Below are 25,111 nucleotides of genomic sequence, written 5' to 3' on the forward strand. Positions count from 1 at the left end.
CCAATTTACGCTGTCCCGATGCCTCGTGTTTCGGTGCTGTCCCAGGCACTGCCCCTCGGTGCCCCTGCCCCACCAAGCGGCTCCACAGGAGCAGAGGCCTCCTGCTGCTGCTCCCCTGCCGGAGCCGGGCGAGAGGCGGCTCCGTGGGCTGCTGGCGGCGTGCGTGCGCCTACTGCCCTGGTCAACCAACAGCAGCCACCACGGAGCTGATATGGGCGTGCAAAGGGCTCGTGTTTTTATCTTGACCTACGGCAATGTGAAACGCTCTCAGTTTGTTCTCCTGTCACCTTTTTGCTCCCTAGGCTAAAAAGCAAACACTGCTGAATAAACCGCTGCCTTTCCGACCCACCCTCTCCTTCCCAGGCTGAAGGGCAGCCCGCTGACGCCACGTGCCGCAGGGACTGTTCCTGAGAAACAGCGTGAGACAGAAAGTGAGAAAAAGTGCTTTAAAATAAAATCAAAATCAACTTGGCCACAGTTCACTTTTTCCAATAAATGATCACGAGGAAACTATTTGTCAGAAGCGAGAGGCACCTCCGGCCCGTGAGATCAAGCCATTTCTTGCCCTCGTTCCCCTCCTGCCTATAAAATGCTCTGAAACTCCAAAAAGCAGCGACTGCTGCAGTAAGCTGAGACTCCCATCCCCCATCGCATCCCTCGGTCCTTCGGGGGCTTCCATTTCAGGGTCTGGAAGTTTTTCCGTTTCCTGTAGCTAACAAAATGCAGATTCCCCCCTCCGAGCAGCAGGATCCTATCAAGAACCGGGTGATTTTCTCTGCAGGGCAGAAGGGAAGAGCTGCTAGGGGGAGGACGGCTCCCGCGCTGGGAGGGCAGGGAGCGCCCAGGGCACGGGCAGCGAGCTGGGGAAGGGCCCCGGCTGCGGAGGCCAGGCTGCCGTGGGCCCGGCGCTGTCAAGTTCCTCCCGGGGCAGCAAGGAGCGATTGAGACATGCTGGAAAGAAATTGCAGGCAAGAAAGTACATTTGTGTCTGCAGCACCTGAGTAGTCTGCATGAGACCAAAAGGATCGAGAGGGAAGTTTTGTGCGTGGTTACTTCCCTGAAATTAAAATGGGAACGTACATTGAAAACTGGAAGAACGGTTTGGCTGTGCGGTGTTTTTTCTCTGGTAAGAGCTTTACACATAAGCCACCTAAAAATGCAAAGAAAGGGAAGGTTTCCTGTGCCTGGAACAGTCCAGTAGCACTTCTGGAGAGAGCTCTGCTGTGAGCGAAGGAGGCCCTGGGCCGTGCAAACGGGACCTTTGTGGGTGCTTCGTAACGTTCGCGTGGTTCAGAGCGTGACGGGTCGGATGGAAAGAGAAGGCGTGAGGTGTGTGCAGGCCGGTCTGCTTGTGGTAACCCCTTCTTAGGGCAGGGGAGCGGGGTCCCGCCGGAGATGTCCTCAGCGCTCCGCCTGCCCCCTCGTCCTCGGGGGAGAGGAGGCGGGGGGCGCGTTGGGGCGTCCCCAGGCACCCCGCTGGGCGCTGCGGCCCCGGGCGGGGAACGGGCGACGCCTGCGGGCGGGGGCGGCCCCGGGGCCGGGGGCCGGGGGCCGGGGGCCGGGTGCAGGGCCCCGGCCGGCCCGGGGGCGGCCGCGATCGTGCGCGGCCCCGCCCGGCCCCGGGCATCCCCGGCGGGGGAGGAGCCGCCGCCCGCCCGTTCCGCCCGGGGGCAGCCGCGGGGCCGGGGCCGGGGCCGGGACCCGGAGCGGGGCCGGGAGCGGGGCGCAGCCGTCGGGCTCCGGGCTGCGGCCAGCAGGTGAGGGCCGGGCCGGGCCGGGGGGCGGGGGGCACGGGCGGGCCCCCCCAGCAGTGCTGCTGCTCCCCCGGTGCTCCCCCGGTGCTCCCCCGGTGCTCCCCCCCCTCCCTTCCCATCGCGGGTGCCGGGCAGGAGGGACCGGCCTGGGGCGGGAGGCGAGTGCTCGGTGCTCCCCCGGCACCGGGCGCCGGGCAGGCCCCCCGTCGGTGGGGGTGTCCCGGGGGGAGGTGGGGGCTGAGAGTCGTGGGTGGGGGGCGAAGGGCAGAGCGTGGCCTGGAAGCACGTGCTGAGGGGTCCCGGGGCCTTGCCGCACTTTTGGTCTAAAATAGTGTGAATTTGGTGACGGCCTGGCCCGGTGTCTCTGCTCGTTGCTGCGCCTGAGCAGGCTGAGGGCTGTGCGAGCGGGCTGCGGATGTCTGCAGGGAAGCGGCAGTGCTGGTGGGGCTGGAGGCGTTTGTGATGACTTGCGAGGGTGTTTGTGTAAGGCAGAGCCTTCGGCCTCATTGCATACGTTGCAAGTGCTAGCGCTGCTTTCGTAGCCAGCCCCGCGGTAGGTTGTAGGGGCTGCTTCTGTGCGCTCGGAGCACGAGAGGGGGATTGGACGCTGCAGCAGCCCCAGGCACTCTGCTACTGAAAGCACCGGAGGGGAACAGAAATGCTGGGAACGGGGGTGTGCGGGCGGTGGGGGTGTGTGGGCGGTGGGGGTGTGCGGGCGGTGGGGGTGTGCGGGCGGTGGGGGTGTGCGGGTGTGCGGGTGGCTGCACTCCGAGCCCGCCTGCCACGTGGTGGGTGAGGAGCCGGGGGTCCCCAGCTGGCGTCTCCGGCCCAGCTGTAAGGGTGAGCACCCCTCCCGAGGGGCGGCCGAGAGCAGCACGGATCGCCCTGGTTGGTGGCAACTGCTGCAGTGCTGTGGCTCGAGTCCAGGGCCTGTGGGCTTGTGCCCCCCCCGGACCCCTCCCCGTCAGGTCTTTATGAGCCCTGTGAAAGCCCTGCCCCGGCAGTCGCTCTGCATCCCGTGGAAAATAATCCTGCTCCTTCTCTGTACCCACTGCTCCTTCCTGAATGCTTCACCCGATGCCCAGCCTGCGGTGCTGATCCTCCGCTGCTGTAAGCGCCGGCCCAGGGCTCCCCGCGCCGGGCTCGTGCTGCCTGGTGCGGGGTGCTCGCCCGGTGGGGGCCACCCTCCTGCTTCGGCGTGCGGGGAGCGCGCTTCTGTGCCGATGGTGCCTCATCGGGTGGCCGGTGCTGAGCCTGAGGACAGGTCCGACACCGTGTGGGGGCAGCACCGGCCGTGTGCCCTGCTCAGTGCAAAGCGCGTGTCACTGGGGTGGTCGGTGCCCGTGTCACTGCGAGCGGGTCTGTGCGCCCGGCTGCGGTCCTGGCACTGCTGGCGTGTGGTTCTGGCCCGTGCTGTGGGACGGGCTGGGGGCCTGCACGCTGCATCCCCGCAGCAGGGACCAGGAGCGAGGCCTTTCCCTCCCCGGCCCCACGGGCATTACCAGTTTGAAACGTGGTGCTCGGGGGAAAGCATAGTTCGTCACATATAGAAGTTCTTCGTGAAAAAAAATGGTTTTAAAATCTCCTCCCTCCCACCAACCCTCCAAAAAAAGGAACCCCATACTTTTCATAAAAAAGGGGGATTGTTTTGTATTTGATAGCCTTGTAACGATACTTTTATCGGCTTTTGTATTGAGACTGTTAAAAATGTTTGAGGAATTCTTCTTCTTTTCAAACTTCAGTGCTGAGACTGGTTTGATGTGGCTTTTAAAGATGATTGTGATAACAGCCTGCGGATAACAATCCTGAAAGCAATTTATTTTGAGTTATGTGAAAGAGGAACTGTGATTTAGTTTCTCAGTCTGCTCCAATGCTCAGTGAAGAAGCAGATCTTGAACCTGCCAACTTGTGCCAGAGACTCGTGCCTTCTGCTGCTAAATGGTCTCTTTGGGAATGGTCCAAAGTACTGCTGATGGACGGGAGTAATTCCTCAGAGGCGGTAAGGTCAGCTTAGATTGTCACAGGTGAGGGAGGAAATGGAGTTTCCCGAAGAGTTAAGCTGTTACGAACCTAGTGGAGGAGAGTTCATTAATGCTCGGTGAGAACATTGGTTGATAAGATCCAGTGCGTTCTGGCAAAAGCGGCCTCCATTTCAGCTGTTTCCAGTGCCGTGGTTGTCTCAGAGGGAGATGTACGAGGGCCACGAGCTGCCAGCGCACCGTGGCCACCTCCCTGCCAGGGACACGGGCACCCCGCGGCCCCACTCAGGTCCCGCTGGTGCAGTCGGCTGTGCCGTGGCTCCTGGCGTGGTGCTGCAGCCAGGGCTGTCAGCCCGGCGGGCCGGGGAGCAGGGGGTGCAGGAGCCTCTCTGGGGACCTGCAGGAGAGCTGCGAGCACAGCCTGGAAGTGCTGCCCCCAGCCCCCGTTGCTCCCGGGGCCAGTAAGACTCGGGTGAGTTTAATCAGCACCTCGGCTGCTTTCAGTGTCTTGGTAAGCCCAGCGTGTGCTTCCCGAGGCTGGGCTGGAATGGAAAACCGCTTTCTTAGACTTGCAAACCACCATCATTATCTCTGGAACAATAAACCATTCTGGGCGTTCTTCCCCCAGCCCTGTACCAAAGCCGCGGCGGTCAGCATCCGTGGTGGCACCGGGCTGCAAACCAGTCCCTGCCTCCTCTGGCGGCTGTGTGGGGACCGGGAGGACCTGGTTCTTCCCACCCCTCGGTGGTCCCGCGTGCACGTAGTCAGGACCAGCCCCTGCTAACCGCAGCTGCCGTCCCCCCTCGTTCCGGGCACGGTGGGTGAGGCAGGAACAGTCGGGGTGATTGAGCTGGTTGCTGCTTCTCCTCGCTAGCTTGTTTGCCTTCCCGGAGCTGGGGGCTTTCTGCTCTGCTCCGGCAGTGGCCACATAATCCGGATTCCTCAGATAAATTCCTGCTGTTTCTTTGAGATCTGTGGCCGCTGTTTTAATTGCCTTGAGCTCTGGGCCAGACACAGGATCCTTGTTTTATGAAATCAGCGCCTATGAATGATGCTGTTGTGCGTGTGTCTCTGAGTTTCTCTCTTTCTCCCTCTCGCCCTCCTCCCCTGGAAGCCGGGGAATTCGGCCCTGGCGGGGCGCTGCCTGCTGTGCCCGTGCAGCTGGCGGCACCGGCTCCAGCTGCCGTTTTGTGTCCGCTGTTAGCTTCTTTCCCGAGCACGGTGCCTGCTGCCAGATCGGCCCGTTGCCCTTTCTTTGTGAGTAACACCTCGGTAACCTGCGTGGTGGCTACCGCCGCTCTCTGCGTGCTCTCTGAGGAAACAAACCCATCTGTTCTGCCCCGGGAACGTTCCCAGCGCGGGGCCACGTGCGGCTTTGCCACCTGCAGCCGTGCCCAGGGATCCTCGTGTGGCGTCTGGGGCCCAGATTTGCTGGGGACACACCGAAATGCGGCGGGCTGCGATGGCAGCGGTGGAGATGACAGCTTTTACAGCCGTGGATTAAAAAAAGCGAGCAACTGTTGTGCGGCCGGGTGGCCAGACAGAAATAAATAGGGCTCTGCTGGGCGGGAGCGAGAGCGGGTGGCAAGTGCAGGCTGGGCCCGGCGCTGACACGTATTTCAGCCCAGATGAAGCTAGCTCATGCGAAAATGTCACAGGGTTCTCCTGTTTTCCATCTGCGGTGGTGGAAAATTATGAAACATGAATAATAGTTGCATTAGCAGAGCAAGAGTCCCCCGAGCATATGCCTGTGAATAAGTTTACCCCAGGACACTCACTCCTGGTTTGCTCATTTCTGTGGCCGTTTTTTATTTATACACCTGAAAGAGAATTTTTACTTCTCTCCCCGCCCCCCTGTTTACTTTGGTCGTCGGAAAAAGAGAACCAGACAATGACGGCTCGGGGCTGGCCAGGATGTGCTTGTTGTGGGTGCGTGGGTTTTCTCCTCGTGGTGGGTGGCCACGCGGGGCGGAGATGCATTTCCCATGGATTCGATCCGTCTGTCTATTTATTTATTTATTTACCGCCTTTGCTTGTTTCGATTTTTCCAGGGTGTTTTCATCTGGTCGGGCCGTCGTGCGCCTTGCCCAGGAGAGGGTGCCCTTTGCTGGGCTGCCTGCCCGGGGGGAGCACCGAGGGGGCTGGCGGGTGTGGGACGGGGGCTCCGGGTGCTGCGGGGGGCACGGCAGAGGTCTGTGTCCGGGGGCAGGGGGGAGCCGTGCGTGCTGTTAGTCTTTGAGGATGCTTCGCGATCCCGTGTGGAAGATGTTCTACCTATTGTCAGCAAACACCTGGTTCTGTCTCTAACCCTCTGTGGGGCAGCAAGGAAAACAGAAATTGCCTGATAACGCAAAGGTTTGCGGGTGTGACGTGGTGTGATCAGGTGCTGTAGTACAGGAACGAGGGCGCTGAGGATGCCTTTGCTTTCATGAGCTCACGTCGGCTGTTCCCGGGCCTCCTGCGGGACTGTGAAGAAGTCCCAGAGGTGGCTGGAGCCCGTCTGGGGGTGCTGGGCTGCGGCTGTCCGTGCGCTGCTCACAGCCAGACGTGCTCTGTTGGAACCTGGGCATGTGCAGATGCAGGCCCAAGGGACAAATGCCAAATAACTGGTCTTTTTTAGGGGATTTGAAAATGCCTCAGTGCCATCTAGGTGTTCAGTGAGCATCTCAGTATAACCCGTCCTTCAGAACGAGGCTTTAGCTTTAGCTGCGGTGTGGCCCGGCCAATTCTCCTGCTGGACCCAGCCCAGAGCAGGGGAGGATTTTGGGCGCTGGCGGGAGCGGAGGCAGCGCGGGCGTCAGAAGCCAGGCTGCAGCGCGGGCGGCATCAGCTGGTTACCCGAAAATGCCCTCACCTCAGGTCCGGGCTGCACGTGCCTGCTGCTGCCCACAGGATTTAACCCGGCTTTCACTGCGTGTGTGCAGGCCAGGAGGGCTTCGCTCAGCTGCCGAGCCCTGCTCCCAGCCCCAGCAGCTTACTGGTGTGTGGGGATGTGCTGGGAGAGATCACAGCGCTCCTCAGGTCCCGTTTCAGGTCCCCTGTGAGGGCCGGGCGGAGGTTATTGCTTCGAGCCTCTTACCAGAGCTTCTCCCGGTGCGGGTGTCCCGCACACCAGGCTCCCGGCCTCTGCTGGGAGGAGGGCACAGCCCCGCAGCCCGCTGACCCTCCCGGACGGCTTTTCCTCTATTCAGCCAGCTTCAGAGGGCCTTTGTTGGATCTTTTCCTGTCCCTTCTCAGTGACGCCCTTTGGACCACCCTAAGCTCCTCTGCCCTTGTCCTGCCGGATCCCGCTCGGTGTGGTCCCTGCTCTCCCCGGGTTCCTCCCGGCCCTGCCCAGGAGGGCAGCGCGCCGCGGGCTGCTCCCCCTGTCCCCGCAGGGCTGCGTGCTGGCCGGAGGCAGCGCTCCCCCCGTGCTGGGCACCCCGCGAGCACACGTGCATACTGGGCGCCTTGTGCAGGCGGCGGGGCGGCCCGGGGGCGAGCCCGTGGGCTCCCTGCCATTCCTCGGCCGTACGCGGGGAACTATTAATATTGTCGGGCGTGAATGCAGCCCATTCATCGGCCGGCGCGGGGGGAGCCTGCAGCGTGCACGTTTTCTGCTCCTCCCAGCCTTCGCCCGGGTCGTGCGGCCATCGGCTGGCCCCGGTGCGTGCGGGGCGAGTGTGTGCCTGCAGGGTCCGTCGCCGTCACCGGCTGGGTGCCGTCCCCCTCGATGGCTGGGTGCTGTCCCCGTCACTGCCTGTTTATAGCTCATCGCCTCTGGGAGCCTTCCTGCCTCGCTGCCCCCACGCCTCTCCCCCTTCTCGGTTTGCGTGAGGAAACAAGTGGAAAATGCTTGAAACCCTCCTCTGAGCCACTTTTTCCACTGCCTGCCCGTGTTTCCCCCTGGGGCCGCCCTGGTGCTGGTTGCACGGCTCCAACCCACGCAAGGTGCTGTGAGCCCGCCCCTCACCCGGCCGTGCCCCGTTCTCTGGGCGAACAAGCCGGCCGCCCCGCCGGTCCCCTGGGCTGCTGGCTCCGCCGTCTGCCCCGGGGCTGTGCCGCAGGGTGCTCCAGGAGCTCCGCTCACCCTCTGCACCCCCCCGGGCGAGATGCAGCCTCTGGGACAGCCGGAGCCCGAGCAGCGCTGGCTGCCCACAGCTGTCCCCTTCCCGTGGCCCTTCCCAGGAGCCGGGGCAGCGGGGCTCTGCTGGTGGAGGCGGTAAGCAGAGAGCTGCCTGGGGGCGCTGCGGAGGGGGTCAGGGCTCGGCTGGGCGCCTGGCACCCTGAGCCAGCCCCTGCCCCTCTGTAGCGAGGTGCTTCCTGCCCTCTTGCCTTACGTTTCCCACAAACAAATGTATCCTTCAGGTCTACCTTAAATAATTTTTTCTTTTCTTTTTTTTTTTTTTCCTCTTAGCCCCTGTATTCCAGACCCTCTCCCCCCTTTTATTCTCCACCCTCTCGCCAATGGTTTTCAGCTGGTCCCGTCCCACAGGCCGTGGCTCTGGGATCCCAAGGCAGGCCGAGACGTGCGGGAGCATCTTCTGCAGGGCCGCCAAGCCTCGCCCCGGCCTGCCGGAGCGGCGAGCACCGAGCAAGGGGGACCCCTGCGATGCGGGGGGTGCTTCTGGGGGCGCAGGTCCCACGAGAGCAGCTTCTCTGCCCCGCGGCACCTCGCCGCGGCTTGTGCCCCCCCGCTTTGCCTCGCGGTGGGTCTGATGGGCAGCGGGAGCCGGGCGCGGATGGGCGCCCAGCCAGGCACTGTGCGGGGGACGCGTCTGGGGGGGGGACCCCGCGGGACAGGGAGGGGACGGGCCGGGAGGGGAGGGCAGGGGAGGGGAGCCCGGGGCCGCCCCCCCGTGGCGATTGGCCCCGGCTGCCGGGGGCCGGGGCTCCGCGGCGCTGCCCCCGCCGGGCCGCGCTCCCGGCCCGCAGCCGGCCCTGCCCGCGGCCGCTCGCCCCGACAAGGGCCGGAGCCGCGGCCCCGGCTCGCATCAGCCCGCCCGGAGCGGGGCCGGGCCGGGACCCGCTGCCGCTCCCGCTGCCCGCCCCCCGCTGTCCGTCTGTCCGTCCGTCCGTCCGTCCGCCCCCCGCTGTCCGTCCGTCTGCAGGCCGTGGCGCTTTGACGGGGGCGCAGCGGAGCCCGGAGGTAACGGGGGACCCGGCGGTGCGCGCTCCCGCGGGGGGGGGAGCAAGGGGTGCCCTGAGAGCGCGCCCCCAGGGGCTGTGCGCGGCCCCGCGGCACGGGGCTGCCCCGGGCGCGGTCCCGGCGGTGCCTCGGGGCGCCCCGGGGGGGGGGGGGAGCCGCGGGGGGCACCGGGCCCCGCCAGGCACCGAGCGGCGTCCCCGGGGTCCCTCTCCCCCCCCCCCCCCCCCGCGGCGGGGACCAGCGCGGGTTGAATTAAAGCGGCCGCCGGACGAGCCCCGTGTGCGGTGGGAGCCCCGCGCTGACGCGGGACGGGCCCCGCACGGTAGCGCCGTGGGAGGGCAGCGCCCTGCGCGGGCACCCAGGGCCCTGGGCGCGGGCACCCAGGGCCCTGGGCACGGCCCCGCGGGCAGCTCCGTCCAGAGGCTCTGCGGCTGCCGGGTGCGGATCGGCTCGCCGTGCGCGGCGCATCGGGTTGGGAGCTGACGCGGAGCTGCCAAAGCTCTCTGCCGGGGTGTCGGGCTGGTTTGTCAGAGGCTAAAGCAAACATCAGCTTCTGTGGGATTTTGTGATTTGCGTTTCAGAACGGCTCCTTGGTGCGTGGGGCGGGAGTGGGGAGAGACCTCTGCCTTTAGAGGTCCCTGTGCAGCCGCGGGCTGTCAGAGGACATATTGTGATGTTATTGGCAGCAGGTTGCGTTCTTTGCCGTGCACACACTTGAATTCTTATCAATGGACGTGCTTTCTTCTGTTTACATTGTAACTGAAATGCAGTTAAGAAAGGTAGAAGTGTTGCTGGAGCAGGCGTAGCAGCTCCTCGCTGCTCTGCGCGGCTTTACATTTGGGTCTGCCTCTTGCATGGTGAGCTGTGCAAGGAGCAAGGGCTTGTTTCAAAACCCCTCTGTCTTCCTCCGTTTGTTCAGGGAAAAAATAGATCAGATCCTTACACCAAAAGTTCATCACTGGTTTCCTAATGTGGCAAAACATCAAATCCCAGAGCAAAGCAGGTGGAAAGTGTAGCTTCTGAGAAGGTGCACACGCTCACTTGGCGTACGTGCACCTCCTTTGAGAAATGCTTTTCTAATAAAAGCCCAACTGAATAAATCTAAACGTGCTTCTGTTGGGCATTCCTTGTCTGCACTGCCTCAAATGTCCAACGCTAAGCGTATGCATGGGACGGGCTGCCAGCAATTTAGTTTCGTAAGAGAACAAAATATGGTTGTGCCTAAGGGCACTACAGTACTTCCCCTTGATTTCTGTACTAATTTCAAAAAGATTTGAAAGTTCTCAAAGTCAGTTTGAGTCGAGCAGGGGAAAAGAAGGCTGCCCTTTGCCTGCGGGTGTACCGGGGTCGCCGCGTGACGTGCAGATCACCTCCCGGGGAGAGGAGAGCGGGGTCTCCTTCCTGAAGCTGTGTATTCCTTGAAAACCTGGTAACAATTTGCCCAGAACAGAGGTTTGCAGACTGGCACGTGCCCTTTGCGTGGCCGTGGACGGGCTGCTGCATTCAGACGTCAGTGGGAGCAGACCCCTCCAAATACAGGCAGCGTGTCGGCCGCGGGGCTGCCGCAGCGGGGAGCGAACGCCTCCTGGCGCAGGGCTCCGGCCGCTCCGTGCGGGGTGCGGGGAGGCTCCTCCACGACGGCGAGGTGGGCGCGCTCACCCGGGGAATAATTGTCTCATGGGCGCTTCAGGGAACGTGGTCATTCCGGGTGTAAAAGGCATTTTGTGGTAGCGTGCGGGCCGCAAAGACTGAGGGGAGACGCTGTGCTCCTGCCAGAACCTCCCGCACCATACCGCGTCCGTGCAGGTCCTGCGGCAGCAGTGGCACTCTGAGGCTTTGTGCAAAGGATGTGGAAGAGCGAGCACAAAATTCAGCCTGCAGCATCTCTTCTCTGATGGAAGCGGTGGGAGAAGAGACCCTGACAGGAAGGGAGCGCGCTGAACCTGGCCGGGGGTGCTGGACCCGTTTGGGCAGGGGGCAGCACAGGGAGGCTGCCGGCAGCACTCTGCTCCGCTGCTGAGGCTCGGGGTGCTCTCAGGGAGGCTGCGGTGCCGGACGAAGGCTCGGTGTCTTGGGGGTGGCTTTGTCTCGTCTGCAGGAGCAGCACTCGCTGGTCATGGCTCTGTGTGAGTGCAGCCGGCCGGAGCAGCACCACATGGCGCTGCGTCAGGCGAGCGGCGGTACGCGGGGAGGCACGCGTGGCAGCGGGGACGTCTGCGGCCCGGCGGGCAGAGCCTCTCCTCGCCCCTCCGTTCTTCCTCCCGGCCCCACTGGGAAGCAGGAGGCAGCGTTTGGTGGGACGTGGTGCCGCCGGCGGGGACGTGGTGCCGCTGGCGGGGACGTGGTGCCGCCGGCAGGGACGTGGTGCCACCGGCGGGGCTGTGGTGCCGAGCGGCCGGAGCCTCTCCGCGGTCGGGGGCTGCGTTGCCCTTTGTGCCGGCTGCGGTGCGCTCTGGGCAGGGCCGGTGGCAGCGCGGCCGCATTCCAGCGGAGCCGGGGGTCTCCCGCCCGGTTAATGATTGAGCCACCGTAACCCTCCTTGTGCGAGCCTCTCTGAAAGTCACCTCCAGGTAATTACATTAATGCTCCCAAGCTGTCGGGGCTGCCACAGAGATGTAAAGACCCAGGGTCTTTTTCTCTGTTTCCAGCAATAAATGTGTTTTGATGTGCAGGAGGTGACGGCCGGCTGCCTTTTCTCGTCCCTGTTTCCCCTCTGAGGGACGAGGCGCGTTACCTGCCTGGCTGTGCACACGGGGTTGGCAGCGGTGTGGGGCGGCGCTGGCCTCATCCTGCTCCCCTTGTCCTGGGGCTCCCACCACCCGGCCTGGCAGCGGCACAAAGCTGCCAATACCTCGCTCCTTGGAGCCCCACGCTCATTTTGGTACAGGAACAAGAGCCTCTGACACAGGCTGGCCACCTTTGCTAATCAGGACTGCGTCAGGGCCCAGGATCACCCAGGGGAGTCAGCAGGGTGACCGAGGCAGTGGGATGCAGCTCCCAGCGCAGCCCTGGGTGCCCAGCTGCCCTCTCTGCTGGCACGGCCCTCGCCAGCCTGCTCTGCCTCCCCCCACTGTCTCCAGGCGCTGCCTGACTGGTCCCAGTTAATCATTGACGGGTTGCCTGTGCCACGTGGCCCCACCGCATTTGCCCAGCACGCAGCGGCGGAGCTGTTTGCCGAGTCCCTTGAAGGATTCCTTATCAGAAAAGGGCACTTGTCACCCAGTGCCAGTCACAGGCTGCGTAAACGGTAACGGCTGGCTCAGGGAACCGGCCCTGGCAAACACAGCTGCTCGGGGGACCTTCCTCCCCTAGAAAATGCCGGGGGCCTTGCCCACCTCATGTCCCTCGTATCGCACAACGGCACGTTGCCAGCTGGAGGTGCCTGTGCTGCCCTGCAGCTGCCCGTGCTGGCAGCCCCCTGCTGCTGCTTCCTCAGCGCCCACCCTGCGGATCCCACGCAGACAGCCTGCTCGGTGTCACAGACCCCTGCTGCTGCCCAGGACGGGCGTTGGGGCCGCCCCTCGGGGACAGGGCTGCAGCAGCTGGGCGGCAGGCAGGTGCCCAGGGAGAGCCTCTCATCGCTGGGGACGGTGCCACAGGAGGGGACGTGTCCCTCCCTGCCGCTTCTTCCCCCACCCACCCAAACGTGCCGCGGCGGGGCTGGAGGGCAGCGCGGCGCCTGGAGCAGCTGCGCTCCCCCCCCGCGTCCCGGGGCGAGCTCCTGGGGCTGGATTCCCACAGAGCCTGCGGCGCACGCCTGGGCCTCCCGGTGCCCAACCGGCAGCAGGAGCGCGGCGCTCCTCCGGGGACTGAGTCCTCCGGGGACGGCACGCCGCTGAGGCCGGGCTGCGCTGGGGATTTGCTGCCCTTTATCTGGGGAGGGAAGCGCGTCTGACCGCGACGTGCGCGGGGTCTGCAGGGAGCCCGCTCGCGCCGATTTAATGGCAAGCGTGCTGCGCCCTGCTGGAGCTGGCCTTGATGCTCACGTTCAAAGCTCGCTGGGGCGTAAGTGTGTAGTGTCACTGCCTAGGGGAAGTGCCTGCGCTCCCAGGAGCGTGCGTGTGCTCTGCTTCCAGCGCTGCTCGTGCAAACACGACCGGGTTACAGCAGGACAGGGGGCTTCTGACCTGCAGGTTGTAACTGCCTGAGTGTAAGTAGTGTGCGAAGGTAGATGGCGGGGTTTCTGTTCTCTCCCCAGCCCCCCGGTCTTTTTTTTTTCCTCCCCATGAATTTCACAAGAATATTTTCACTGCTGTCAAGGGCACAAGTTCAGCTTCTGAATGCCCCTTTGTCTTACGCAGCACAGAGGCGTCACGCTCTCCCGCCATGCCTTCTAGGAAAGGCAACAAAACGTTTCCCCCGCGCCCCTGCCAGCGGCGGCGGTGCTCCGGGCGCTGCGCTGGGCCCCGTGGCAGGCGGCGAGGTGGGAGCTGGTGCGGCCGGGCAGGGTCTGCCTGCGCGGAGGGTTGGTCCTCAGCCCCTGCTGCGGCGCAGGCGGGGAAGGGAGGGAGCAGAGGGCAGCGGGACTGGCCCCTTCTGCCCCCCTCTGGGTCCCTGTGGGGTCAGTGCCTGCAGGGTGCGAGGCTGGCGTCCCGCAGCGCCCCGTGGTTCCCGCTCCGGCCTGGGTGGGAGGGGAAGCAAAGGCAGAGAGGGCAAGGGAGTGAGCGCTGAAAGAAAAGGGAAAAGAAGAGGACTGAAGGGCGTCGGGCTGTGCTGCAGGAGCTGGGGCGAGGCTGTGGCCGGGGAGCTGTGAGCAGGGCTGGGGGGGAAGAGGGAGCGGTGCCGGGGGTCGGAGGATGCCGGCGAGGGGGCGGCCGGGGCAGGGTCTCTGTCACCCCCAGCAGAACTGCAAGCAGCCAGACGTGTCACAAGACTGCTGGGACAGAGACGCTCAGAGGTGACTCAAAGCTCACTTGACCTCGTTTCGTCAGGCTCGTTGGGTAAGAGCAGAACCTCCGGGCAGTTTCGGCCTCATTTTCCCGGACAGATAACAAACTGCCCACCGCCCCTCGCTGCCAGGCCCCCGCCCGCTCCCACAGCCGGCCCCAGCTCCGCAGAGCCCCGCGGTGCGCTGGCAGCCCAGCCCTCAGCGCCGTGCGCGCCGCTCGGAGCCCGGCAGCGCGGCCGTGCCGCCGGCCCCGCGCCTGGGGCTGTGCACGGGCTTCCTGCGGCCCTTCCAGAGTGAGGCCCTGAGGGTATGGCAGCGCCTCGCGGGCACTCGGGGCAGTCCTCTTCCCCCAGCTGCAAATAACGGGCTGCTGAAAAAAGGTTTGGAGAACTTAATCGCGCCTGGGATGGTGTGTATGAGAAAATAGGTGAGTGACTGCCGCGTGCCGGGGCTTCCTTCAGCGCCCTGCCCTGGTCCCCTGCTCCCTCCCCTTCCCTCTCCAGCCCAGAGAGCCTTTCCCTGGCAGACGCAGGACAGCGCTGGATTTATGGGCTGCTGTAAACCCAGCGTGCCCTTAACAGCGTTTTATCTTGTCCTTGTTTCATTCGGCACTCTTGCACCCAGCGCCGAATCCCTTTATCTGTATTACAGGTACTCCTGATTCCCATTTTCGTTGCAGATTTGGGGCAGGGAGCGTTTCTTGCCGGACGGCTGCGTGCTGGGCGCAGGGAGCGGTGCCCGTGTGCCCGCTGCTCCTCTCCCCAGGCCTCACCCCGTACGAAGGCGGCTGAGTTCTGCCTTGTGGCCATCCTGTCCCACGACTGCTGGGGTGACACGCGGGCTGCACGAACGAAGCCGGGGTCCGGCTGCCAGCACGTGTCCCCGCACGCCCCGCGCTGCTGCTGGGGACGTCGGCTGGCTGCGGGCCGCGGCCCTGGGCATGCCCCGGGCTGCAGGTACCGGGCTGCCCCCTCGGGGGCTGCATTTCCTTGCCCAGCTCGTCCGGCAGAGCCGGGGGAACGGCCCTGCTCCCTTGGGCCCCACTCGGCTGTTGTAGAAGCATCGTCCTCCTCGTCCAGAGCCCCCCGCAGCACTTGGTGCTGCCGGCTCGCGCAGGCTGTCCCGCAGGGATCAGGGCTGCTCGCCCTCAGCGCCTCCACGGACGAGGCCAAAAGCCAGGACCGAGCAGGAGCTGGGGCTCCTCTGCGAGGACAGGCACGATCTGCTGCCAGCCTTTGACTCGTGCTCCGGCCGGGCGCTTCGCTTTCCAGCCAAGTGGAAGCTGACCCCGCTGCCTTCCTTCCCCACAGCCCGTGCCTGCACACACCTCCGCAGCACAACGCTCCCAGTGCTGCTGCTGCTGCTCAGAAAAACAACAAATATTTTAGGCATCCTGCAGCAGCAGCTGAATCGTATCAAACTACTGCGTGCATCTGAGACTTAAAGCCCTGAGCGTACATTTTTGAAGGGGCACGTTCAGGGAGGCGTTGAAGAGGGGCAGCAGAGTCGCACTCTGCGAATCCTTTGTGAACCCACGGCCAGCACCTCTGCGTACGGGATTTCCTGCGTTTCTTCTCCTCCTCTTCTTTCTTTCTTTTATTTTGTGTAGGGATGTTGGTATGAAAACAGTGCTTGTACTTCCTAAGCCTCCACGTGTTGCTTTGCTCCCCAGCCTCGCTAGAGTAAATGCGGCGCTGTGGAGCCTGCACGAGGCAGGATCTGCTGCCTTTGGATGCTGGGCATTGCCAGTGCTGTGTGATCTGACCCTGCATGTGCCGTTTTACCTTCCTTATCCTGGTTTCCAATTCCCATTTCCACGTGGGAACCCCATCCCTGCCGGCTGCAGAAACCTCGCGGATGGGATTTGGAGCTGGGAAATGGCATGGCACCCTGTAGGGGGGTCAGCCGGGGGGGATGTCGGGGTCGGAGCTCGTCAGGTGGAGGTCGGGGTAGTCCCTGGGGCTGGCTGTGGCAGGGACGTTGGGCTCGCGGCTGTGCCCCGCCGTGCTGCAGGTGGCCGGGGAAGGGCTCCTGGGTGCAGGCGCACGTGTGGGGCTGGGCGGGCTGGGCGGGCTGCTCCCCGACACGGGCAGGGAGGAGGAAGGCGCAGGTGCTGCCCCTCGGCTTCCCCAGCTGCTCCCTGGCGATGCAGGACCTGGAGTGATGCAAACAACTGTGCAAGCTTGTCCTCTGCTTGGGAACGGAGCCTGTGTTTGTCTAAAAGTAAAGCCTGTTTTGAGGGTCTGGGCTTTCCTCATCAGGGAGTTTGCACCTGGGTTGTGGATTTGGGACCGGTTTCGCTCAAGACGTGGCGGTGGTGCAAGGACATGGGCGCCTCTAGCAAGAGGATGCTCTCCTGTCGCCAACCCAGAACAAAGGCACCTGGAAACTTAACGGTGGGTGTCGGAGCATGCAGCGGGGACTGAAGGGGTTAAACATGCTTTGCAGTGTGTTAAAAAAAAAGGAAAAAAAGCCATTTCCTTCATGTCCAGAGATAGTTTATTTTCTGGGCATTCTTCAGGACTCAGGGAGGTGCCTTTTCTTCAAGGCATTTCCTGTAAGCAAGTTTATATTTGGACTGGGGAGGGGGCAGGGGGCGGAGGTCGGTGGGGAGGGGGCCGGTGCCCCGGTCGAGTGACCTCAGCTTTTGGCTCCTTCTCCCAAATTGTTCGAGGCGGCGGCCGCGGGGCGGGGAAGGAGCAGGGTGGGGGCCGAGCGGGGCGAGCGGGCCCTCACCGGGATGCCAGAAACCCGGAGCACACGGGGGGGTCGCGCCGAGCAGCATGGAGCAGCGCTGGCTGGGGGGGAGCAAAACCTCATCTGTGCCAAACCCTCCGTGTTCAGACAGGAACCAAATCCCCTTACTGAGCTGTGCCATCACAGCGCCCACCTTGCTTTAAGCTCCCTCCTCGCCCTTGCTGCTGCCGTGCCCCATCGCGAGCTGGGGACCCGGACCAGCACCCAGCGGCGCTCCGTGCACCCCGGCGGCGCCCAGCGGGCACGGCTCTGGCTGCGGAAGGCATCGGAGAGGGATGGTGGGCTCTGGAAGACGAAGCTGGCGCCAGCAGGGGAGCTCGATTCCAGTCGGTCTCAGTGCTGCTGCGGCAACTTTGGTGGGAATTGGTGGCACGTGGGGCAGGGCCTACAGAGAGCGGCTGCCCTGCGCTTGGAGGTGAGGAGCTGCTGTGTTCTGTCCTCCTTGTCCTCCCCGCGAAGTAGCGACCTGCTAAGGCACCATTAAACGCCCTTCTCTGCGACACCCAGGCAGGCTTTTAGGTTAGTGTTTGGAATTTGTGGAGCAGGCGGGTTTATCCTCACCATCCTTCCCCACTGCTAACACCAGAAGCAGCTGCCTTGCCTTGCCCCAGGAGCGGTCAGTGCCAGAAAGAGGTGACTGTCATCCCTTTCCACCCTCTAAAGCCTTTAAGGTGACGAAGATGAGGCCTGCCAGAACCCAAATTCTGGGGCCCATTGTTCACCATCTCTGTCTAATTTTGCTCTCCCTGTCCCCCAAGATAACGCTGATTAATGTGAAAAACAAAAAAATCAAGCAAGTAATATATAAGATCATCAAAGCGTATTGTGCTCTTGAGCAGATTTTGAGCAGATTTAACTCTTTTCCCGTTGATATTTGATCAGACATTTATTCTTGTGCAAAACCCTTGGAGCTTGCTGCGGGAGCCCCAGCTGCCCCTGGGGTAAGACGCAGCAGGTTGGGTTAACCTCCGTGTCTCAAGCAATTCTCCCATTGTTCCCCTTGCCAAGTTTCTTCTCCCCCATTTTGTTTTCTTTTTATTACTGTGATTTCCTAACATCGGAAGAGGCGAGTTATGAAACTGGAGTTATCCAAACACGTCTTGTTTGAAGATAGCGTTTCATCCAGCAGATGCAGCTTCCTGCCCTGTAAATGGTTTTCATTGTTTCGCCTTGGCTCCTGGCCCTATATCTGTTGGGGCCACTGGTGGCGTCGCTCAGCGCTGGCAGCCTGAGCAGTGGCGGTCCCAGCCATGAAATACCAGTGGCCACGAGGCGGTGTGACAAGGCTGAACTGGGAGCACTGGTGTTTTGTAGATAGCCTCTGAAAACGTTTGGGAGGCCTGCTGGAGGTTGCCTCTGTTTGGGTCAGAAAGGCAGGTGCCTGCTTTGGGGCTGGTAGGTGCTGCCTTGGTTTGGCTGCCGCTTCAGCAGGAGACGCTCGGTTTTCCCGTAGTGCCCGCTCCTCCGTCCGGACCGTCTGGGGACACCCGTTGGTGCCGCTTCTGCTCAAAGACACGCCGAGTCAAAGCGCCCCACGTGCCTTGCGCGTTCCGTGCTGCTCGTGGGATCCCCCGCGTCTGAAGGGGATCAGGCCCTGGGGCCCGTGACCAGATGCCAGCTGCTGGGATGGAGACAAGCAGCAGCACCGAGCGGTTACAGAACACTGCATTGTTCTCCCCTGCCCGTTCGGCTGCGCACCGGGACTGTCTTGTGCTGGGCCATGCGCAAGGACAGCTGCTGACCTAGCGGTTTGCCCTCGAATTGCCAAAGAGGAAGGAACTGGAGGAGCGGGTACATGCCGTCGGGTGACGCTGGTCGGTGTGACAGGGATTATTCCCAGCCCGAAGGCAGCCGCGTCCTTTTCGGGTCTTTCCCAGGTAGCGCAGAAGCAGCGGCTGTGAAGAAGCTCCCTGGGGGCGTGCTGGGGAAGCCGGCCCTCCCGCTGCCACCGCCGCGTGCTGCGGGGCTTGGAGCGGCAGCCGGGGGCCTTCCTGCCCTGCTTCAGGGTAGTCCTGCCACGCGTGGTGTTTAAGGGCCTGAACGTGATTCTGTTCAAAGCTGTTTTGTGGTTCCTTCCCTTTCTGGGAGAGAACTGGCTCTGTATAGCAATGGGGGCTATCGTGGGGCAAGGCTTTTTCCGAGTACGCTTTCCTTGAGGGGTTGGTGCGAGGTGGGAGCAGGTGACGAAGGTGACGATCCCGCTGCTCAGCATGCCCGTGGGACAGGGACGGGGTCAGGGCTGCTCTGTGCTCCCGGGGTCCCGATGCCTGCAGGGCTGCGCTGTCCCCCTGAGCCTTCGGAGGGAGCGAGGCCGCTGAGGGCTCTGAGCAGCTCTGCTATCCCTCAGAAACCCGGGGCTGTGTTTGTGGCAAGCCCCCGAGCCCTACCTCAGCACTACCTGTGGTAAAGGGGTGGGGAGGAGGACGAGGCTCCAGAGGAGGCTGCAGCAGCTGCGTGCTCAGCGCGTGCCACTCGTCCCGCGGAGCCGACCCATCGGCAGCAGCACGAGGAACGCCTTGGCCCTGCCCGTTTTGGAGTCAAAATCACTCGGCTTCGGCTGTGTTTGTGCCCTGTCTTACTTCTCACCGTTGTGTTTTGCGTCCCTTAAGTTTCCCTGACTAAAAAAATTTGCAAACTGCTCTCAGGCTTGTAACCATGTGAGCCGCGTGTAACCGTGTAACCACCATGACTGCCTCCGGCAGGTAACTGCAAAAACGCCGTCTGGCTGTTGTCCCTGATCAGGAGCATTTGATCCAGAAATCAAAAAAGTCTGAACTGCTTTTCCAGTAGGACGGTTAAATAGGAAATGAAGAAAATAGTGATACGCTCCTTGAACAGCTGCTACGAACGTGACAAGTGTGTTTATCTGGGGAACGGGAGGCTGGTCTCTTCACAGCCTGCTGGAAGGGGCGGTGGGTGAAGGCTGTTTTGGTGGTAAAAGGCTGGAAATCCCGCTTCTCTTGTCAGCGGGGAGCAATCACCACCTGCAGCCAAAGCTGTGGGAGTTCGGCAGCTGACCTCTGAGGGGTCCTTCAGCACAGCGACTTTGAACCCCGGCATTTTGGAGAAGGAAGAGGCGTTTGCCAGCACCCTGGAAGGCAAGCGGGGGCCCTGCCGAGGGCGTGCGCAGGCGGTGGGAGCGCGGCGGCTGCCGGGGGGGCCTCGCCTCTCCTCGGGCAGCTCCTGGGAGAGCCGTGCTGCTGGTGGCTCGGGGCGGCCGGGGTGCCGAGGTGCGTGTGGGTTTTGGTGGCCTCGTTCCCTGGCATCGTGAGAACGGGATGGCGCTGTTGGTTTTATTAATTCTTCGAAGTACGCTTTTAATTCTGCTTTTTGGAGAAAAAGTGAAACGCGCAGGGACACCTGCTGCGGCCGAGGTGTGCCGCCGCATCCTTCCTGTTTCAGACCGCCTGGCTCCGGGCGGCGCGGTGAGATGGAGCTGGGGGGTCCCTGGGGGCCTCTGGCAGCCGGGGCGTCGGGTGAGGGTCTGTTCACGCCCGATGCGAGGCGCGCTCCTGCTCTAGCATGCAGGCTGAAAGGGGCACGTGGGGTGCCCCCACCGTGCCCAGTCCCGTCCTCCCTGACCAGTCCCCAGACACTGTGGTGGCTGCAGGACACGTGGCGTGGGGTTAAAGCTGTGGATGAGGAGGAGGAGCGTCAGAGCCTGCCGGTAAGTCAAAGCTTTCCTGCCTGGAGCTGCGTGACCGGGGCGCGGGGCCGCTGCTGGCTGTGACCGTGTGCTCGGGCGCGCGGCACGCAGCCGGTAACCGGCAAGTGGCTGAGGGCTTCTGGGCAGCGGGGAGCTGGAGGCAGGTTGGGACTTGGTTGAAGCTGCCCGAGGAGGTGAATTTTGGATGGACTGCATTTCGCTGACAGCAGAGCCTGTGCCAGTTGCTTCGAGAGGAGCTGGGTGTGCCGCAGAGCTCTTCCTTCGGCACCGGGCTGCGCAGGAAGCCGCAGCGGGGAGCACGCCGTCCCCGGGGCACGAGCACGGCAGCGCTGCCCTGCCTCCCCTCTCGTGTCCTCCAGCTTTCCCACCTGCTGGAAAAGCCGTGATTTTTTTATTATTATTTTTTTTCTTCGCATGAATGGAGTGTGCTTTTGTGAATGTTCTTTACGGGATGTGAAGCTGCAGATGTTTGCTCATTAATTAAGCTCTGCAGAACTGCTGCCGGAAGCAGCGCCAATCACTTGGCAGAGGTCTGCGGTTTGATGTTTTTCCTTCCTGCTCCCTTGTCGGCTAAGCAGGCCCTGCGCTAGCTGTCCGCTTGTGCAACGGTCCCTGCCCCTTCCCTGCTCCGCCAGAGCGGTGCTTTGGGCTGGCGCCTCCCATGCTGCGGTGGGCTGGGGTCCACCACGCGGGGTCACGGGGAAGGAGTTCACTGCTCACGTCTCTGTTCTCTGGCCACAGCCGTCAGGGAAGGTAGAGGATAAAAGGTCAGAAGTTGAAATTATTTGTGTTTGATAAGGTTCGCTGACATTTCATCTTCCGTCTCCATGGGGAGGAGGAAAGCACGGTGAATTGAGAACATCTGCCTTGGCAGGGAGAGCCCTCCCTGGCCCTGGGTCAGGCTGGAGTCCTGCCTCGTGAGACCTGAAGCCTCCGTGATCCCAATCTCCTCATTAAACACAAAGGCAGTGATCTCAGATGGCCTTGGGCTTCTCTCTGCACTGGCAGAGTCACTCACCTGCCCAGCTGCTTCCCTGGGCGAAATCTCCTGCTTTCTGGCCGTGCGTGCCACTCCTCCAACAGGGGCTGTGCTTGTAAACGTCTCCTGGCAGCATGGATAAATATAACTAGATGTTGTGCAATGCTGTGTGCATTATAGAGGCACTTCTGTCACCCTGCCAGGCTCCGGAGCCGGTTGGGGTGTTGGATGGTATAACAGGGGCTTGGACGCTTTTTTCCCAGTTCCCTGCTGCAAGTCATGCCCCCGTTGTCCCCTTCGGCGTGCCTGGGGCAGGGCGGCGGAGAGGAGGCTCCTGCTGCACTGGACCAGGGCGCTGAGCCTGGGTGCTCGCTGGGCGCCAAAATCCGCCTCTGTCGCGGAGCTGCTGGGGCTGGGGGTGGCTGGGGGGACGTGGTGCCAGCTGCGGGCACCCCACTTCCTGCTGCCTTATCTCTCCGGCCCAGCGGGCTGGCACGTGTAATTTATCCAGTAACGGCTCCTTATCCGAATGGGAAAAATAGTAACAGCGGGCAGGGCTCGTAAAGAAGGAGAGCAAATAAGGAAAAAGGAACACGGGCAAGCTCTGCTAGAGCCGGTGGTGCTGGTGGAGCACGTCAGTGTGGGGGGACAGGGCACTGCTGCTCCCGGGGGGCTGCCTGGCTGTGCCCCCGGGGCAGGTGGAGCGGGGCGCTCAGCACAGCACGTGCCCGCGCTGCATCGCGCGGCGTCCCGCACAGAAGCGCGGTGCGGGTGCTGCGGTCGGCGTGCTGGTGCCATCGGGGCTGAGCAAGCCCCGCTGGAGCGCAGGGGCTGGCTTTTTGCAAAGGAACAGGAGCAGAGACTTGTGCAGCAGATCTTTCAAGGCAGCTCAGCACTCGGTTTTCTAACCACTTGTGAAAACCCAGTGTGCATTAAGGGCTCCGAGTCCCTTCAGAAAATGTGTGAGAGTCAAAAATTAGTGACTCATAAAAATAGACACGGATGAGTCCTAGAAAGTAGTGAGCTGATTGATTTACCACAAGTGACGTTAGCCTGCAGCTCTGAGGTAGAAGTTTTCTGAGGCAAAGGTTTCCTGAGAAACATCAACAGAAGAACGACCGCATGCCAGTGAGCATGGCTTGAGAAGGTGTCAATATTTTAAAGCATTGTTCTGAAAGACATGAGGATGAATGCTGTGGAAGCTTAGGTGAATGAAATGCTTCCGTGCAAGCCATCCATGAGCGGGGCTGAGGTGGCAATGGGAGGCTCCACGGTTTGGGAGCTGCCCCGAGGCTCAGGAAAGGTGGATATTGCTGCCAAGGTCCTCGCTCCGCAACGCTCGGGCGCTCAGGGGGACTTTGAGCCCTGCCCGAGCACCCTTCCCGGCCGGCTGCCCGCTGGCCAAGGAGCCCGGAGCAGCTCGGAAAGCCTTTCCCTCTGTATTCCTGCCCAGTGGCTGTGCTGCGGGACGGTGCCCACCTGGCTGCTGCAGCGGAGGCTTTGCTGGAGGGCTCGCTGTAGGTGAAGATCCTGATATGACTATTTTATTTCAAAGCTTTGCTAATATAACCCCCCGAGGAGCATTGAACGTGGGCTGGAGTCACTTTCTCCAGTCCCCATGAGTAAGCCCTTCATCAGGAGGGGAATTTGTCTTCCATGAGCTGCAGACTCCTCCTCACTTTGTTGTTGCCCTTCGGGCTACATGCACAAGCGGGGCCATTGTGCTCTCGGGTCAATACTCAGCCAGGCAAAAAAGCCCTGAGTAAGTCTTGCTGTGACAAATCTCCTTCTGCTTAAACAGGGACTTTCACATGGAAGGGAAGCTGGGAAAAGCATGTCTGTTCCTGCCAAAAGGAGCTTGTTTGCAAGTAACTGACCTCTGTTTTCTAATGCTGCTACCGTGAATGGTCGGTGTGTTGAATTAGGGCTTCCTGCTGTCTTCTAACTCATGGGCTTCTCCTTGGCGTGACCCTAGGGAGGTCTTCCTGTATTTCTGACCTTGCTGTCTGCAGCCACAGGAGTCAGTCTAATGCATTTGGCGTCATAACTTCCCTTGAGCCTGGGTAGCTGTGTGAGGAGGGCGTGTGTCTGCGTGTAAAACCCTGAGAAGGCTGGGAAGTGCTTGGTTAATTAGCAGAACTGAAGGAGAGAGTCCCATTGCTTACAGGAGATGTGTGGGGTTTAAGACTGGTCCTTCAGCTACAGGTAAGTGCGCTTCCCGCCGTGGATCCTCAGATCCCCCTGCCACAACGGGCGCAGTCTCCTTGCCGTGTCCCACCGGGCTTCGCTTGCTTCTGCTCCTCAGAAAATGCCACGTTGGGCACTAAGGGCCTGGGGTTACAGGGCGTGTTGGCTGTAGGTAGGGTGTCTGGGGCGGAGGGGAGCAGAGCTGACCTGGGCAGAGGTGGCTTCTCTGGTGGGACGCAGACAGACGGGACCAGGCCAGGTGAGGCGGGTCCGTAATTCCCAGTGTAGATGCATGGTTCTTCTTCCATCGGGATTCAGCATCTTGACTGTCAGGTCAGCATATGAGTCTATAACATCGCTCGAGGCCAGCTTTTGCATCCTGTTTTGTAATATTCCCTGACATTCCCCACATTCCTGGCAAGGAGACTTCTGTATTTTTAAAAAATATTCCTTTGTCTCTTGACAAAACTGTGACATCCTTTAAAACTACTTCTCAAGAAGTCTGTTGGCTTGCTCTCTGCAGCAGCTCCTATTAGCTTCATGAAGAAAAGGAAGCCTTGAGCTTGGAGCCCAGCCCCACCACCGTCTCCTTCCAATGGGGAAAGAGTGGGAGCAGGGAAGAGAAAGGCTTGTGGGGCTCAGGTCGGTTCCATACACCTCGGCTCCATGTTACCTGGTTCCACCCTTGCTCATCACGGTGATTATGTGCTCAGAGCCGTGCTTGTGTCACCGCTGCAGCCCATCTCAACAGCGTGGTCTGGAGGTTTCTGGTGCTGGAGGAGAACTTTGTGGTCCTGGGGTTGGCATCCTGCCTCTAGCACTGCCGTCTGCCTTACCTACCAGGGTGGAAAGAAGAAAGCTGAGGGGAGGCTGGGATGGTTTGCAGTGCTGTATCCACTGCGGATGAGAGTCCTATTGTGTTTTGCACCAGGTGTCAGAAACAGGGTGGGAAATAAATAACCTGGTGTTAAAGGCAGCAGTTTGACCTGCTGGAGAGTTGGTCTTGAACCCATCCAGCTTGTTGTCAGCTGAAGTGGGGTATATCTGGTAAAACTGTCGTTACCACTGCAGCTGTACTTCAGAGTGACCAGGAAAAGACTGGTTTGAGCAGAAGCACGAACCAAGAACACAACCCACAGGCCTCTGAGTCGTGTCTTCTCCCAGTGCTGGGGCCCTGTTCCCGTGTTTCTGCAGGGCAGCAGCTCCCCAGGGAGCCCCCCGAAGGGGCTCTGCCAGCTCCCCCTTCCTCACTCGTCGAGGGGACGGGGCCACGGGGCCCTTCTGCGTGCCCGGGAAGGAGCTACTTGTGCTGGGACGCCCTCAGCCTCCTCTCCTGGGCAGCGTTTCAGTTCGCTCCAGGCACGGGGACTGGACGGGCTGTCTCCTCCAGCTCTTTGGAGCCAGCGCAGGCTCTCTCCTCCCTCCTCTCCCACCTAAAAATGTTGGCTGACTGGAAACCCAGGAGGCAGCCGCTGCCCTTTTGCTGCAACTGGAAATTACGGTCTGGTTTCCTTCTGTGGCGCCACAGGAGCGTTAACGACAGGAAGGTCCGGCCAGGGCCGTGATGGAAGAGGCTCTTCCTGAGGAGACCTGGAGCGCTGTCCCCGTGCCGAGGGGAGGCCGTGGCAGCGGGCAGGACGTGCCTGTGGCACCTGGGAGCCGGTCCGGAGCCGCCTGTCCCCTCAGAGAGCCCGCCGTGGTCATCACCCTGGTCTGCAGTGCGTGCCTGCTGCGGCCTGTGCCCAGAAGGCCTTCCTCGCTGCGAAGCGGGG

General features: G+C 62.0%; 1 protein-coding gene across 3 annotated transcripts in view; it reads left to right on the plus strand.

Annotated features, from left to right (window-relative positions):
• Positions 1-25,111, plus strand: part of STARD8 (StAR related lipid transfer domain containing 8) — a 60,606-nt gene that overhangs the window by 9,166 nt on the left and 26,329 nt on the right. The window contains exon 1 of one of the 3 annotated variants that reach the window (XM_080553332.1): positions 1,621-1,757. The exons of 1 other annotated variant lie outside the window; for it this stretch is intronic. The gene's annotated coding sequence lies outside the window, so the exon portion shown is untranslated. Of the gene's footprint in view, positions 1-1,620; positions 1,758-8,629; positions 8,862-25,111 lie in introns of those variants that run through there. One more of the 3 variants, XM_080553333.1, reaches the window with a different exon arrangement.

This window comes from Anser brachyrhynchus (assembly GCF_964034855.1).
Source record: "Anser brachyrhynchus genome assembly, chromosome: 13".
NCBI classification, from domain to species: Eukaryota; Metazoa; Chordata; class Aves; order Anseriformes; family Anatidae; genus Anser; species Anser brachyrhynchus.